General features: G+C 38.9%; 1 protein-coding gene across 2 annotated transcripts in view; it reads left to right on the forward strand.

Moving 5' to 3' along the window:
- The first annotated feature begins 9,745 nt into the window (after positions 1-9,745).
- Positions 9,746-18,108, forward strand: part of ndrg2 (NDRG family member 2) — a 43,656-nt gene continuing 35,293 nt past the window's right edge. The window contains exon 1 of one of the 2 annotated variants that reach the window (XM_053618969.1): positions 9,746-9,874. The gene's annotated coding sequence lies outside the window, so the exon portion shown is untranslated. Of the gene's footprint in view, positions 9,875-13,465; positions 14,243-18,108 lie in introns of those variants that run through there. The other variant, XM_053618968.1, reaches the window with a different exon arrangement.

The following is an 18,108-nucleotide window of genomic DNA, read 5'->3' on the forward strand; positions in this document are numbered from 1 at the left end:
TTCCTCAGCTCTTCAGAATGTTTGTTTGACTGGTTTAATGCCAAATGGATCCCTACTCTGTGTGAAATTTCACTACGTCACATAGGGTATGAAATATAAGTTCCAGTCTAATCCACTGTAGATACATGATGCTTCATCCATCCATCCATTTTCCGTACCACTTATCTTACACAAGGCAGGGGACACCCTGGACAGTATGCCAACCCATCACAGGGCACAATCACACACCCATTCACACACTACAGACAATTTGAAAATGCCAATCAGCCTACAACTCATGTCTCTAGACTGAGAGAGGAAACCAGAGTACCATGAGGAAACCCCCTAAGCACGAGGAAAACACTGAGCCCCCAAACATTGATCCCCCAACCCACTGTGGTCCACTACATGATGCTTTATGATATTTGCTAATCTTTAGCTGAAGTGTTGGTCAAATTATCCATCCATCCATCTTCTATACCACTTATCCTTTTCAGGGTCATGGGGAACCTGGAGCCTATCCCAGGGAGCATCGGGCACAAGGCGGGGTACACCCTGGACAGGGTGCCAATCCATTGCAGGGCACAATCACATACACATTCACATACACATTCACACACCCATACTCTACGGACACTTTAGACATGCCAATCATCCTACCATGCATGTCTTTGTACTGGGGGAGGAAACCAGAGTACCCGGAGGAAACCCCCGCAGCACGGGGAAAGCATTGAGCCCCCAACCCACTGAAGTGTTGGTCCACTTTAGCTGAAGTGTTGGTCAAATTATACTAAATGCACTAATCTTAAATAGTAGAAATTTGGAATGTACAAAAATGTGTCTGAGAGAAGAGAAATATAAAGTGGCCAAGAGCATGTTTTCTGTTATCAACTATCCATCCATCCATCTTCTACTGCTTACTCCTTTTCAGGGTCACGGGGAACCTGGAGCCTATCCCAGGGAGCATCAGGCACAAGGCGGGGTACACCCTGGACAGGGTACCAGTTGTTATCAACTATTCAGCTAGCTATTGAGGTGGTTAAAATGGGTTGCTCGAGGGTTTTTATATAGTTCTACCCATTCTTAATCAGTTCTACTTGGAACCTTTTCTGAAATGTAAACCTCTCTGTGGGGTTCTGATTTAATCTTTGTGTTTCCCGACGCCACAAGTTCCCAAGCCTAGTCCTGGAGTAATGCTTGTCCTGCACATTTTAAAATTTTCTTCAAGAAAATAGGTTTCTGAGTGAGCTAATCTAATCATTGTACCCCTTGTAAAGGCATTTTGCTTGAAATCTTTAAGCATTTCCCCACAGCACAGGTTCCGAACCCTAGACCTGGAGTACCTGCACATTTTGTTGTTTCCCAAGCTCTAGCACACCCAGTTCAACCCAGGAATGGCTTCTGATGAGGACTGTTGATACCAATTTTAATTTAAAATCCTAACATCTGTTCGTCCGAGCTTGATGTAGACACCAAGGTACTCATTTATCATGCCTACATTCACACCCCATCTTCATTATTTGAATGTTGCTGTGGTTTAAACCCTGACACCATGCTACAAGCTCACAAATGACACTGTTTGATTACTACTCTGTAGAGGTTTCTCTTATATGGAATACAGTGCTGGACCTATCAAGACCATGACACTGTATTTTCTCAAGCAGTTTACGATCAGAACATTCCATCAGTCACAAGTTAAGGTTCGCTTGGCTGTACTGGCTGCCACAAATTGCACACCATCCCAGATATTTTATAGCAAACAAAACAATGATTAAACCAGCCAGCTTAGCCTACTGGATATGCTAAAAACAAAGGACAATTTCACTGTGATATAACAGAACCTTATTCAACCAAGATTATGTAGGAGGTTTTTTTTTTTTTTTTCAAATAGTACACCTAAAACCTCAAAATAAATGTATGTATGGAGTACAAAATCAGTAACTTAATGACACAGTTCGTGTCTAAACAAAACAACTTTACTAAATGCAGGGAGGGTTCTGTTTGTGGATGTAAATTCTCCTAAAACAGAAGGAAATTAACATTGAAAAATGCCCATGTGGCTAGTGAGTAATGACGGGTGAGGCCAGTGATCAGCAACTTTCAGCTTTCTGAAGGAAAACAAAGACACAGCTTGTACTATAAGAACTCTGCCTCTTTCCTTGCCCTTTCTGTTTAGAGAGAGCTGTATTTTTACAAGAACTTGGACTGCCTCCAACTCACTTGGAGGATAGGTGTGGCATTGAGCTGTGTTAAAAACATGATGGTAGCATGAAGAAATATCTGAAAAGAATATTGTTTGCCTGATGGTAGTTATGTTGTTTGGAATGAGAGTCAAGCCGCCATACCAGAATGTAAGCAAGCTCAACTTATTTATTTATTTTTATTATTTGTACAAAAAATTCTATTTATATACAAAGAGTTAAAAGTTAGGCACACCTAGTTTGTACCTACATACATTAGCCCACGGCAAATTCATTTGTTTTGTAGACTACTTATTTGTCTAATAAAGACCACACTCAAGAATTCACCAACATCACTATCTATATGCAGAGCCAAACAGAGTGTTAATCCTATTACATTTCTAATTCACCCAAGGTAGCCAAGTCCAAAAAACACCTTAGAAAATGGTTCAGAAATTTTCAATTGGTGGCACTGCTTGTTCAGCAGGTAGCATTCCCACTTCACACAGTTTTGCATGTTCTCCATGTGTCTGTGATAGTTTCTTCCAGGCTCTCCAGTTTCCTCCCAAAAACATGCCAGTAGATGGATTGGCAACTCTAAATTACTGTACACATGAATGAGGATTGGCTCTGGATCCAACACAGCCCTGACCAGGATAAAGCAGTTAACTCTGAATCAATGTTTAGCAGCAAACTAAAATTGAAGCAGGGGTCGCAAAAAATACTGAGAAATTATACTGTACTTAAGTGGAAGTATAAAAATTGTTACTCAATTAAAAGTAGAAGTATTCAGCCAAAAGCAAAAGTACTAAAGTGAATGTAAGAATGACATGCACATCAATATTCTGATATTAATCAGAATTTGGCAACATTTCTAATTAGTACTGAGTCATGTAAATGCTGCAATCCGATTCCCAGATTCAGATTAAGACAATATTCTGAGTCCCCAAATTCTGATTCCCACCCATCGAATAAAGCTGTTTTAATCAGAAATTTGTTGCATGTAAACACTTTATTCAGAAATCCACTGAAAGGAGATATATGCGCCTGCTCAGTCCACAAGGAATTGTGGGTGCTAACAGATGCTTAGTTGTAGACTAGGTATTTAGGAATGGCAACTCAGGCATACTTACAAGAACCGTGTATACAGGAAAATTCAGATGACTGTACGCATATAAACATCGTATTCGGAATATGGTTTTCCACTCCTGAAGTTACCATTTACAAGTACAGATGATTTGCCTAACTATAAAACCTAGATGGATGTATTACTGAGAGAGTATTTCATTGCTACAGGTGGCACAGATCGCACATGTTCCATGTCTGCACTGAGGCTCCATTATTTAAGCACTAAATATGTGTGTGAATGCTGACTGAGCAGAAAAGGTGCTGCAGGCTGATTTCAAGCATGCATGACAGAATGACAGTTGGCAGGGAAAAATGGGAGAGAATGATTAAATTGAAGAGACAGTGAAAGAAAAAAAGGAATAGATGCTAGTGGAAAGGAGGAATAAGGAGGGATTGTGGCTGTTGAAAGAGATGAAGATTTGCTGTCTGACACAGTGTGAGCACATTCAGGGCATGGAAAATGATGAAACAGTGAAACAGAAGATGGATCACTTTTTCATACAAACACTCAACTCACACACATTGAAAACAGAACTCTAATGCTATATTGAATTGTGTGTAATGGATTAGAATGAGGAAGGCATGGCGGCTTAGTGGTTAGCACGTTTGCCTCATATCTCCAGGGTTAGGGGCTCGAATCCCGCCTATACCCTTTCATGTACTCCCTGTGCTTCGGGGGCTTCCTCTCGGTACTCCAGGTTCTTCCCCCAGTCCAAAGACATATGTTGTAGGCTGATTGGCATTGTCCGTATTGTGTGAATGTGTGTGTGATTGTACCCTACATTGAGTTGGCATCCTGCCATGTGCCCTGAGCTCCCTGGGATAGGCTCCAGGCTCCCCAGCGACCCTGTGTAGGATAAGCAGATTGAAAAATAGATATATGGATTAAAATGTAACTACTGAGCACATGCACTTGCTGGTGTGAGTCATAGTGAGAATCTTCTGGAAAGTGAAGAGGGGGAAAAAACAGAAAATGACACAAACCGAGCCAGATAGAGAAAGAAGAACTGAGAGTGAGAGACTGAGAAAGCAAGCAAACAAGTACTGAAACACCCTAGAGGCGATTTATCGCTCCTGGCTCCTGCTGAGAATCTGGCTCTTTCTGAGTTGAGAGTGTGTGTGTGTAATTGCGTAAGTTGAAATACCGGAATCACTTTCCTTTTGATCATGTGTTTGTTCAGGAGGCTGCTCTTGAAAGATCGTTTTTTTAAATGGACAATAGTTCCCAACAGGACATGTGTGTGGTGTGTTAGAGGCAGAGTGTGCTCTTTATATCGCTATTGCTCCATGAATGGCTCTGTGGAATATAGATGAGAGAGAACAAAATGAGGAGGAGAGAGAGAGAGAGAGACAGAGAGCAGCTTGCTTCTTGGCCTGCTGTCCTTGCAGTTTACAGTCCAGGCTGAGGTGCAGAAAAGGTGGAGAGAAAGAAGTGACCCAAGCAGCCAGAGGGAGCAACAGAGAAAAAGGAAGGGAGGAAAACGAGAGGAGGGATTACAATTCCCCTGAGGAGAAACAGGATCTCTCATTCCAGACCTCTGCTCTGTTTTTCCTCTTCTTCCTATGTATATCGCACTGATATCTCTCTCTCTCTATGTGTCACTATATTACTTCTGCCATTGCAGAGGTCAGATAATGCTGGTGTTTTCCACAAATAACATTTCAAAGGCTGTGTAATCACCTGTGAATATTCCACCAATGGAATAAGATCATTCTCAATTCATAAATATACAGAATAAGAAATTATATACTATAATATACTTCACATGCAATCATGTTCAACATACTGTTCATTCATGTTCACAGTTGTTAATGAAACAAATTCTGGCACAATTAGTCAGCTATGTATTCTCTATAACCTTTCACTATCATCCTACTAATATAAATCCAATAATGAAATTAATTATTGAACACATTGTCCTGTTTAACATTAAAAAGTCATCAAACCAGGGTTAGAAATAAGTCTTTGTTAAATGGATTTTCCTTCAGGTCAGTGTTGTATGGTAAACTCATCAGAACCTGAGCCAAGCTATTAAATCACCAGTTTGGTGAGATTTTGCAACTTTACATGCAAGCTGATCCTCAGTTGTTGCTCAGTTTTTGTCTGTATTTCCATGTGAGCCACAATATATCCAGAAGGTCCTTAAAAAGAGTGGTACAAAATGGTATGTTTGGTATGGTAATATTATATTCCTATATTCCCCCATTAAAATCGTGTGCAATATAACAGAAAACTATACAGACAGAGCAATTTAACAAGTACCAAAACTAATGTCATAGTGTGACTGGATTAATGAAACACATTTATATAAATTGAGGTGGCTCCAGAGTCTATCGCAGGAACACTGGGTGTGAGGTGGGAATCCACCCTTTATGGGTGCCAGTGAACACACAGATTCACACACTCCTTAACTTTAGAGTAGTCAGTACTGGCATGTTTTTAGGAGGGCAGAGTAAACCAGAGAAGCTGGAGGAAACCCACAAGAACATATTGTACACTATATGGACAAAAATATGTGGACACCTTGCCATCAGACCCATATGTGTAAGCACACACTAGTCTAGAATGTCGCTGTATTGTGTAACATTAACATTTCCCTTCACCGAAACCACAGGGCCCAAACTTCATCATGACAGCGTTCCTGTGCACAAAAGTGAGGTCCATAAAGATATGGTTTGCCAAGGTGGATATGCCTGTGCTTTGGGATTAATTGGAACGCCAAATGTGCACCAGAGATTCTCACTTGACAGCAATTAAAATAAGCCTGTTTAATATATCATTTTCTCACTGTGTTTGTATTGGTTTCCTTCCCAAAAATGTTTGGTGTTTTCCATGTATTATGTTATAACCTGGATTTTTAACTAACTGGCTGACATCAACTGGCTAGCTCATGCCTACTGGTTCTGTTATCACAACATGACCTATTTCTGCCTAATTGAACCTGACAGATGTGACTGTGAATACAGGCCACTGCAGCTTTAAATGCTATAACACGAAATAATACAACATCTACATAGATTATGCCATTATTAAATGGTGGTATATCAATATTAACCACTTCAGTATGAAATTATGTCCAATATTAATTGACAGAGACATCAACTGTCATTTTGCACTTTGCCATCAAGGACTGTCATTGTCAGTAAATCTCAGGTGCCTTCCAGAGCAGAGACAGTGCTTTGGAAAGGAAACTGATTCAGAATTTTTTTTCAGAATATCCTGGGTCACGTGTTAGAGTGTTTTTCACGAACAGGTGCAGTGATCCATTACGATTTATCCAGAGTTCTGATAAAAGATTATTAAAAGGTAATGGCAGTGCATGTGGGTGTGGGTGTGAAAGAGAGAGAAAAAGAGAGAGAGAGAGAGAGAGAGAGAGAGTCTGTGAGGCATGATAAAGACAATGCTGATGTCATGGATGCTGCTCCACTAAACTAGGTCACCAATGTGATGTAAATCCCAGCAGCCAATCACAGGTCATCAGAGGAAAAGAGTCATGCTCCCCACCCAGAGCACTGCAGCTGTCTGCACACACACACACGCACACACACACACACACACAATAATGGAACATTCTGAAAAACACTCACTGTTCACTTTTTTGCATTAGTACTAGCAAGCAGAAATCGTTTGTCAGTGGAGGTTCAGTGGTTAAAGCGTTAGGCTTAACCTTCATCTGCTCAGCTCACTTCTCGGTCATTTAAAAAAAAAAAGCATGAATCATGATCATACCACAGTTTTGGCCTGAGAATTGCTGCTGGAATACATAGATTCCATGTATGAAATAGTATGAAATATTAATGGCACAGTATGAAATATTAATGGCACAATAACCATACAGGACTGGCACCCTGTCCAGGGTGTACCCCGCCTTGTGCGCGATGCTACCTGGGATAGGCCCCAGGTTCCCTGTGACCCTGAAAAGGAGTAAGCGGTAGAAGAACCCAACACAACTAATACATCAGGTATATCACGGTTTCTGGCTGCAGCTTCATATTTTAAAAGGGATGCCATAAAATTACATAAAGCACTGAAAAGTATTCAATAATAAAACAGGCCAAAGATGAAAGGACAGACCAAGATATAGTGTCCTAGTAAGGTGTTAGGCCACCACAGTTTATCAGAACAGTCTTAATGCGTCTTCTGTGAATATTAGGAACTGTCCTGGAGATATGAAGCACCATTCATTGAAATGATATTCCCGCATTGGTATTTTGTAGTGGTGGAGAGTGAGAGTGCTGTCTAATACGTCACTCCAAAATCTTCCACTAGTGTTCAGTTGAGTTGAGATCTGGTGCCTATGAACATAATTTTCATCCTTATCAACATCTACCATTCAGTGAGCCCTCATGCGCTGTGGAGGAGGCAGAATCATGCTGAAAGCGACCACTCCCTTCAAGAGAGAAATGTTTTATCAAAGGTTAAGGCAATCTGTCAGAAGAGCTTTGTTACTGATTTGCACAGACTCTGCAGTTACTAAGAGGAAGCATACCAGGCCAACAAAATGCCCTGGCCACTTTTTGAAAACAATGGTGAAGGATGATTCATCTGACTGTATCACATTTTTCTTTTTTGAGTTCATTCTCAGACATTTTGGCATTTGTACTTGGACTTGTCTCAGTGACTTGGCCTCAACCCACTTAAGACTCAGACCTGACTTGATCTTGCCAGTCTTTGACTACATCCCTAGACCACAGCTTTTGACAAGTCTGATCACAGTAAATAACTAATGGAAGACATCCATGTATGATTTAACTAGTTGTTCCTCTGGTTGAAGAAGATTCAATTCAGGGTTTGTCACAGTACAAAGACATTGTCAAACAACAATTTTGTGTTTTAAGTTTGTAGTTGCCTAAACCAATATTAGCATTGGCATTAGCAATGTAGCTTCCAGTGAGTTCATTGCCACTAGGGTTTTGGTTCATAGTGTTTATAATATTTAATATTATACACATGAAGTGTATACTGTGTGATATATTCTGTTAAAGTTTTTTTTAAACGATACTGCAGGGTATCATCAAGTTCATACATTTTAATAATTTTTGTGGTAATTTAAATGTATTTTAAAACCAAATTTGCAGTGATAACTCTGAAAATGGGGTCTAGGTCAGTCCCTCCTAGCTTGTAGGTGCTGCTCACAGGCTCTAAACTAACTGTGGCAGTACTCTGAAAACATGGATTGGATGGTGCTAACCACCCCACAGCACTGGATAAGGGTCTTTTGCACAATTACGGATGCAGCAGAAGTTACCATGGCACAATGCAAGGATATTCTTGAAAGCTTTAACGGGGGACTTGGACGAACAGCTCACACCTGTCCTAACTCTTGTTAATATGGTGGATCACAAACAGGTTGGTACTTAGGTACTTAGTCACATGCCTGATGTTGATGTCTGCATCGTATTGGTATAGTCTCACTAGACAAAGCTCTATGTCCAGATGTGCGCTATTGAATGCTAATACATTGATGCCTTTCTAGTGAGAATTTACAATACAGCTAGTGAAAATATCTTGAATATAGGCAAATGTATCTAACATTTTTATTATATTATTAGAAATCACATATAAGATATATGTATATATTCAAGATATGTTCACTTGTTAAGATCTCACTTTTTGTGGTATGGTTTATGCACAGTGTCAGATTAGGTTAATACTACCTGGCTGTACAAATCAACTCTGTGTATTCTGCCTTGTGTATCTGTGATATCTCTTTTGACCCATTGCCAAAGAAACCCCAAGCCCTAAAGAGGGATAACCACACCTTCAGGCTCCTAACACATGGCTGAGTGCCCCCTGCCCATCTTGTGGGACAAGCCCCAAACAGCAACCCTCAACAATTAAAGATTCCCCGGAAAGACTAGGAAAATAAGATTAAGTCAGGTCATCATATGTGGTACCGCCCTCTGCTGAGGATCATAGGACTCATCATGGCAGCTGCAGAGCATTCCCTGCTGTGCCTGGTCCACCTATGGTACTACATAACCCAAAAGGCAGCCATCATATTGTTAGACCAACTGTCTAACAGGGACCACAGGGAGGTGGGCGTCATCACCCTGGCCTTTGGATGGGCAGGACGCCCAGCTCCTATTTAGACATGCCACTTTTTTCTCACTGGGATTATTTCGAAGCGTGCTGCTTGAGAAGATCTGTGTGGTTCCTATCCAGGCCTCACCATGCACTGGCTTTTATTCAGGGTTTATAAAACCACATATATAACCATAATCTTAACAGTATTTGGGTATACCTTTTCCTGATGTTATACTGCATCAGTGCATGACCTTGTGATTTGTTAAAAAATATATAACTTTGTGAAGGTTGTACATTTTATTTAAAATGTACTTGAAAAATGAACAATGTTTAATTGGATACACTGGCAACATGTTCATGATGTCAATATATTGATTTTTTAAGGCCCCACCTCACAGCTTACAGGACTTAAAGGATCTGCTGTTAACATCTTGGTGCCAGATACCACAGCACACCTTCAGAGTTCTTGTGGAGTCCGTGCCCCGACGGGTCAGAGTTGTTTTACAAGGGGAACCTACACAATGTTATGCAGCTGGTTTTACTGTTATGGCTGATCAGTGTAAGTGATACAGTAAGTGCAACAACTAACAATCTAGGTGATAAGTACTGTAAATGACTAAACATGTGAGACTTGGAACTTGTGAACTTATAGCATATAATTTGAGATAATGCAGATTCAATTTTAAGACAATTTATTACTTATTAAGGTGAATTATGTTTCGACAGAAAAAAATTTAAATGATAAATGAATGCAAAACAACAAAAAATGATTACATTAGGTAATTTTTAGAGAATTCTGTAGATTATACTTGCTCATATTGATCACATGGATATGGGTTTATGAGTTTAGGCATTGTCATGTAGCAGACACATGGATGCAAGTGCATGATTTCAGGTATTATTAGAATCAAAACCAACAAAAGGGCTAGGCAGTACTCAGAGACCACAGAGACCTAAGGTTATTTAAAGGAAGTGAACACATCCAGTGTTTACCACATAGGTGATTAGGTGTAAAAAATAAATAAATAAATAAATAAAAATTCAATTGATTATGTCAGTGAGGAATAAATTCTACCTTTTAATTAATACAGTACATTTATGCCTGGTGCAATGGTCCCTTTTGGAAAATATTGCCTCAGGTAACTGATAAACTGGACCTTGATTTTTATTTGCTTTTCTTTCATAGTCCTGTTATCTTTGGTTTTACCCTGTAACCTCGAACCTGAACACAAACACTTTAGAGCAAACAGAAGATATTAGGAACAGACAAACAGTTGGGATTTAGGTGCTAAGGCAATAAGTTTCCTAAAAACAATAAATCACCCAAGATCAGTTACGATGAAGAATTTTTTTTGTTTGTGTGAGCAGAGGTGGCTCTATATTGACACTTGAGGGTGTTTTCATTTTGCTCCTCTGCTTTATCAGTTTTGACACAAACAACATTAATGGCAGTTCTGGGGGGTGTTGACTTCCATGACTTAATCAAGAACAGCAGTAACCCCTGAGCCAAGCACTGTTACTGATAAGTGGGGCTCATTAGATGAAAAGCTGTATTTTCCTTGTTTGTTGTTGTTTTTTTTTTCTTAATAAAAGAGCTTGATGTACTATTTAAATAAGGCTATATGCTGTATGCTTTATTTCATACAGGTGTTGGATATAGTAATAAGGACGTGACATGCAATACATTTAATCATATAAAAATGTTTTTCTAGCATTAACACAAACAATACATTTGCAAACATTTGGCATACGGCATGCACCTTCAATGCATCTTCACGCAGGAATATTTTAAAAATGTATGGCCTGACAACAAAAAAGAGAGTATCACGTCATCACGTCATGTTCACTACTTCTGCACTCATGCCTAGGGTATAACATAATCACCTTGTACGCCCAATGTAGTGCATTATACTGTATATAAGGGACATTATTTGAGATTCTACAGGTACAGTTGCATTAAAAACAGCTGAATATAACATCGTAAACATTGTAAAATTATTTCTCTTTACATATTTACTTAACTAGGTAACTAATTTTTAAAAAGTAATCACGACTAAAACTGCTCTTAGAAAGAAGTACAGTTTGTTTTAAAAGCCACTTAACCGTGTTAAAACAGAATGAGACGGTTGTCTTGTTTAAAACTGAAAAGCTTCCACTTTTCATGACCGATACTTCCTCACTTTTATTCCTGCCCCTTGCTGTTTATTCTGCACTTGGCCTGACCACACTCATCTTTTTCACTCTAATACCTAGCAGTAGCAGTGCGTTCGGCTATTCACATGCATGTTTATACTCTGCGGTTGTACGCTAATGATATTATCTGCAGGTGGACACATTTACTCAAACAAGAACAAGAATCACATTACTGCTGTTTGCAATTTCAATGCTTATAGTGGAAACTCACATTCTGATAACGATAAAACTATGATTAATCATGCAGCCCTACGCTTAAACATACATTTATACAGAAAACTAAGCTCCAAGGACAACCTTGTTTAAATTCCTAATAGGTGTGATGTCACTACCATTATCATATTTGCATATTACTGCATAAATTGACATAAGACAGCCCACTCAGCTTGGCCAAAGAAATGATAGGAATACTGTTAGTGCAGTCTGTAGTGAGATATTGGGACAGAAGAGCAGAAATGCCCAATAGGGTGTCATTTGCTAGCTCATGGGTCATTTTTTAAAATGTTACATTCAAATTTCAGCACTGCTTCTTACAGCTTCTGACAGAAGGCATATCAGCGTGATTGACATTAAATTTGTGGCACCCTCTTGCTGCTCAGAACTTTCCTATTTGTGTTTCCATAGCTACCCAACAGCCTGCTGTAGGTTACTTATGTATCCAAGACAAGAAGTACAGTGACGTGTGTGTGTTATAGTAAGTGCTCACAGTTGTGTCTGTTTGATGTGAACATGAGGAAACATCTCCAAGCTATGCACAGTTACAATGATTTCGCCGCCAAAAGTGGAACGTGACGGATCTGAAATCACAATTAACTGTGCAACATTTGTTTTATTATTAACCGCTTATAGCATGGTTCCAGGTGAGTCATGCGTTTTACAGGGCACAAAAAGAAGTGTATAGTTGACACTCTGAATAATCTAAGTCTAATAATAATTAGGGGTTAAAAAGGGTTGTTATTTAAGAAGGAAAAATTTACCCTTGTTTATATGGTGAAGCTTTCTTTAAGGAGATTTATTTAACATTTACAGAAGGAGTCTCCAGTGTCAGCGCTTACTGTTTACTGTTTTTCTCAGTAACATGACAAGCTGTTGTATTTTTTTTAACTTATTAACTTCAACAGAGAGAAAAAAAGAGACTCTGGAAAGGGACTGACTGTTTATAGCTGTTCTAACACAAGTGATAACAGGAACTAAGTTGTTTATCAGACATTCCACAACATTAAATGTACCTATAAACTGATAAAAAAAAAAAGAGGATGAGATGTAGTTCGTTTAATGTTATCTTGGCAAATTGCTGTGGTATAAGAGGGACAAAACACTTATAAGAAAATACCCCTGTTGTTGATTATTTTCCTACAACAGCACACCCCGTCGTGTTTTATTCATTACACAACTTTCTGATATTCATACTATGGCATACTGCAGTATATCATCACACCTCTACATTCTTGAATATGGACATCGTATCCTGGAGAGGCATGTGTTCAGTCTGAAGTACTTACTTCTGAACCTAAAGGTGATGTGTGTCGGTTCATGCATTTCTTTTGATTAAAAAAAGGGTTTGATTCTGGCTGTCTATAAGTGAGACATCAGTGACATTTCTGAGTTTGATGGCCGGAGCTGAAAAACAAACAAACAAACAAAAACAACCAATAGTAACCCTCATAGAATTTGTAATGGTTCTAATGGGAATTGTATTGGTTTTAATGGAAACTGTAATGGGCCCCTGTGGGTCTCTACTGGTAATTTGTTGCCAATAGGACCAATAATGGCAATGGTAATGGTTTTAATGGTTAGCTCATTGTTTGTAATGGTATTTGTAGTGAATTTCTGTGGTAGTTTCGATTGTTGTTTTTTTTTCAGTCAGGTTTGAGGGCTTAGCCCCAAACCATATACTAGGCTACAAAATATATGGTACACCATGCTTTCTTTCTTTCCATCACGGGTACTTTTGACAGGAGCAAGTTCTCTATTTTCTTTTGTGTATTGTGTATTTCTTCTCATGTCCTAGGACGTTCATATGCTGACTGCCACAATGTGTGTTTTGGGGAATTTCCTATTACTGACAACTAAACCTCTTTCACTCTTAAGGGAATGTTTTGACAAGTTTGGGCAGCCTAAGGGTATGAAGCGTATGTGTGTGTGTATAGATATATATCATTCGGCAGTAACAGCTTTCACTCCTCACAGTTGTAACCAGAACCTTGGAATGTGAGCGTGGTTTGTTCCACTTGCTACTTGAACACCCGAACCGTACCATTTGAGGAAAAACGTGGGGGGAGGAGTATTATATATATAACCTTATCAGACCGGTATTTAGCGACGCATTGATAAATACCAAACATTACATTAAATACTACAATTCCGTATCATTTCTCTGTCGATTTCCTTTCGAATTTTTTTATCCTCACCAGATTTAGAGATTGCAACACAATGTAAATACCCCTACCTTTACTGAAACTAACTTCGTCCCTCTGTTTGATTGACGGGTCCATATTTTGTGCAGGATTTTTTTTTGCATGCTACTTGAGAAAGAGGAAAACAACAGAGTGAATCTGCGAGAGGCAAGGCAAAAATAACAAAGACTGAAGAAAAGTGAGAGATAAAGAGAATATTGGGGACGTGACAAAGGACGAGAGTGGAAAATTAAACCTTGGCAAAGGGAAGGAGAGCAGAGTTGGTGTGATTTGCACATTTAGTCAACTCTCAAATATCGTTTTAGTTGTTGTGTAGGGTAAGTGTGCAATATATTTAACTCTTTCTTTCCAAATGCATTTATTTTTAAGTTGAGTGCCTTGTTTAAAAAAAATAAATAAAATAAAATTAACAAACCCCACATGGTTAAAATAAATGATTAATTATTAATAAATTAATATTATTTATGTTTACATTTACGACGATTAACGACAAAATATGGCATTTTGCAGCAGCGGTTCATTATGCTCTTGTGAATCCGGTCTCTTATACACATTAAACACGCTGCTCTTTGTAAACAACATCCTTTAGCTCACTCACGTGTCTTTACTTACATGCTAACAATAACCGACACTGAAAAATATGACGAAAAGATGCGGATTTAAGAGCTTGATCAGTGAATATGCCATAGGAGCGTGTACAGAGCTCTTTGTTGACATGCTCACTCACATGTGGTGCTGTATTACTACTGCTTTCTTCACTAGCTGCTCCTTTGTTGCATCTCTTCTGGGTTTTTTTTTTTTTTTTTTTAAATATATATATTAATTATTCAAGCCCTCTCTTTTGAGAAAAAAAAATCCACATTACTTTCATAGGAATATATGACGTGATAATGTGTGTAGAGTTGGTATATTTTGCTCTTAAACTTGAAGGAGAGACAAGACACCCTGAGGGCTTTGCGTTTCCCCCTTGCACACTCCCTCTGGCAGTTCGCTCTTACACACAAAGGAGGTTTTTTTAAAAAAAAAATAAAAATAATAATAAATAAATAAAAATCAAACGGATTTTAAGAAGGATTTTTTTTCGTTCATATAAGTGTATTGTGCTAGATATGTCTCTCATGGTTTCTTAAAATGCTGCGGTTAGTTTTTCATGCTGTTAAAAATGGACCAAGCCCACCAAACAAGCTGGTTTCAACCGCATACTAATGTACTTAATAGTATGCAATGCTACTACCAGTAGTGCACTATTATCACGTACTGTTTAGTGCGGTAGTATGCAGTTTGGGATTGGTACTGTTTAGGTCTATGCGTTGTGTTTTTGTTGTTGTTTTTATTTTTTGTGTGCTAATGAGACAGACTAGTCTCGTTTTTCGAGTGTGTCTAGACTGTGTGTGTGTGTGTGTGTGTGTGTGTGTGAGTGTGTGTGTGAGAGAGAGAGAGAGAGCGCGAGAGAGACAGAGGTGTATTTCTAAGCTTAGCTCTAGAGAAAGTCCAATGCGCAAGTTAAGACAAGATCAAGTTACCTGTTTAAAATGTGCCTAAACGAGTTATAATTTTCTCTCTCTCTCTCTCTCTCTCTCTCTCTCTCTCACACACACACACACACACACAGACTGTGTAAGGTAAGGAGCTGTGACTGAAACTGCATTGAGTCATGCAGCGGTTAAATGCAAAATGTTTTTGTTTTTTGTTTTTTTGTCTTGCAACATAATTTTTTTGCACAGTGTCACTCTGGTTGAACTCCAGAGATCATATGTGGAGATGGGAGAAACTTGCAGAAGGTCAACCATCACTGCAACACTCCACCCTTCTGGTCTTTTTGGCAGTGTGTCCAGACTGAAGCCTCTCCTCAGCGCAAGACACGGCTTGGACTTGGAATAATTTTTTGTTTGCAAATATTCCAAGCTGGCTTTCATTTAAAAAGGTGTTGCTGGACAACCTTAACAAGCTACGCTGCATGGTAGCGAAGGTCTTACAATTGGTAGTAAATTCTTATGAAAGTTAGCTATTATTAGCTGCCGTCTGTAGTGTGTACTGTTGTTCCCTGTGATGGGCTGGTCCCCTGTCCAGGGTATCCCCTGCCTTGTGCCCCGAGTTCCCTGGGATAGGCTCGAGGCCCCCTACGACCCTGTGTCGGATAAGCGGTACAGAAAATGGATGGATGTATGGATTGATAGCTGCCTTGGGTTATGCTATCACTTTTCTCACGTTGGTTTGTTGGTTATAATTAAAGCTGCAACAACTAATCGATAAAATTGATAATCAATGATTATTGTTGTCAACGAATCTCATTATCGATTAGTTGGGTTGCGCACAGCATGCTTTCCGTTTTCTCACTGCGTTACTTCTGTTCCGAAAACACGCTTCGGAGAGTAAATACTAAAGTTGTGTCCCAAATGAAGTACTACACACTTACACTATGCACTATGTACTCTACCGTCTAGTGTGTGGATTTTAGAATGGTAATATCATCTCAAATGGAACACTAGCGGGCTTTTTTAGTAACCAGAAGTATAAGCTGCTTCCTAGTTGATGGCGCATGATGTCACACGCACGTAATGTGACACCGCTAGCTTTAGCAGATACCCAGAGTCAACGGAAATGACTTTCTTCAATTTACGGTTTATGTCAGCGGTACCTTTTATTCCCAACATGACCTCAGTCACAATCAGTCAGGAAGCCTAATCGACAATTGACTGAGGAAGAAAGTGTGCGACCTCCAAGTCCTCTAATGCAGGGAAGCATTTTATATTAAACACCGCGGAGAAGATCGAACTTTATAAGAATCTACGCAGAGATTGCGTAGCATGGAAGCATGACAGTGATGCATGAGCACAAACTTATGTTTATATCCAAAATAATATGTCTAAAGGCAGTGAGTATCAGAAACCACAAGGTGTGGTGGAAGTGAGTTGTTGTTATTATTAGTATTATTATTATTATTATTATTATTAATTTACGACTGTAGTTTAATTCAGTGCTTTTTGTGCATCCATAACAAATGATGCATAAATACTTGTATAATTTTATACATGGATGCACAAAAAGCACTGAATTAAACTACAGTCCTAAATTATTAATATATATTCTGGTGTGTGTCTGTGTGTATTGGGTTCTTTTCAGTCTTATATAATTGAACAAACAGTTGTGTAAAGTTTTAGTCTGAAGTTTATATTTGTAACGCTCAGTTTGTGGATTTTATTTTAAATAAACAAAAATAACAGAATGGTACTGAAAGTTTGCCTCAATCCAATTCATTGATTAATCGAAAAAATAATCGGCCAACTAATTGATTATGAAAATCATCGTTAGTTGCAGCCCTAATCTCATGCAGTAACATAGACTTGTACCTAAGAACTTATGCTGTACTCATAAAAACTCCAGTTTCCTCCCCAATCCAAAGTCATGCGCTGTAGGCTGATTGGCATCTCTAAATTATCTGTAGTGTGTGAATGGGTGGGAGTGTGTGCACGATTGCTCCCTGAGGCTGGTTGGCAGCCTGTCCAGGGTGTTTCCTGCCTTGTGCCTTAAGTCCCTTTGAGATACAGTCTCCATACTCCCTGCGACACTGTGTAGGATAAGCGGTACAGAAAATGGTTGGTAGATGGATGAATTTATAATCCCACTATCACCTACCCTCTGAAGGTTTCTTCCTCATGTTCTTTGTCCCCATCCCCTCTGTTTTGCTCATTAGGGATCTAAATCTACTTACAGATTTCTTTAAAGCTCCTTTGCAACAATGATAAAAGTACTACTTTAAATAAAACTGAATGAAGGAATGATAAAGGTTGTTTAGCTTTAAGCCTGTGTATCAGGCCAGCAGTGTTAAAAAGGTTAGTTGATCATGATTTACAGTTTTCATATCAGAACATACTAATAATTCGTGAAGAAACTGCTACATCCTGATGTACATGCGTCTGTCTTTTTCCACTTTTATTATGTTACTCTGTAACTACTTCATATCTTATCAGTATCAACATCCCAGAGTCAACACTTCTAACATAATAATATTCTTGGTCATGTTTGTACTTTTGATAACACCGTGAACATCTGCTGCACAAACCAAGTGCACAAAAATACCAAAGTCTCTGTTTAGAATTCTGCAGTATAACAAAAAAAACATATTTAAAATTTTCAGGGTTTTTCTTTTGTTGTCACCCTTTTTGAAATGTGTCTTAAAGCT

This window comes from Ictalurus furcatus, chromosome 29, assembly GCF_023375685.1.
Source record: "Ictalurus furcatus strain D&B chromosome 29, Billie_1.0, whole genome shotgun sequence".
NCBI lineage: Eukaryota > Metazoa > Chordata > Actinopteri > Siluriformes > Ictaluridae > Ictalurus > Ictalurus furcatus.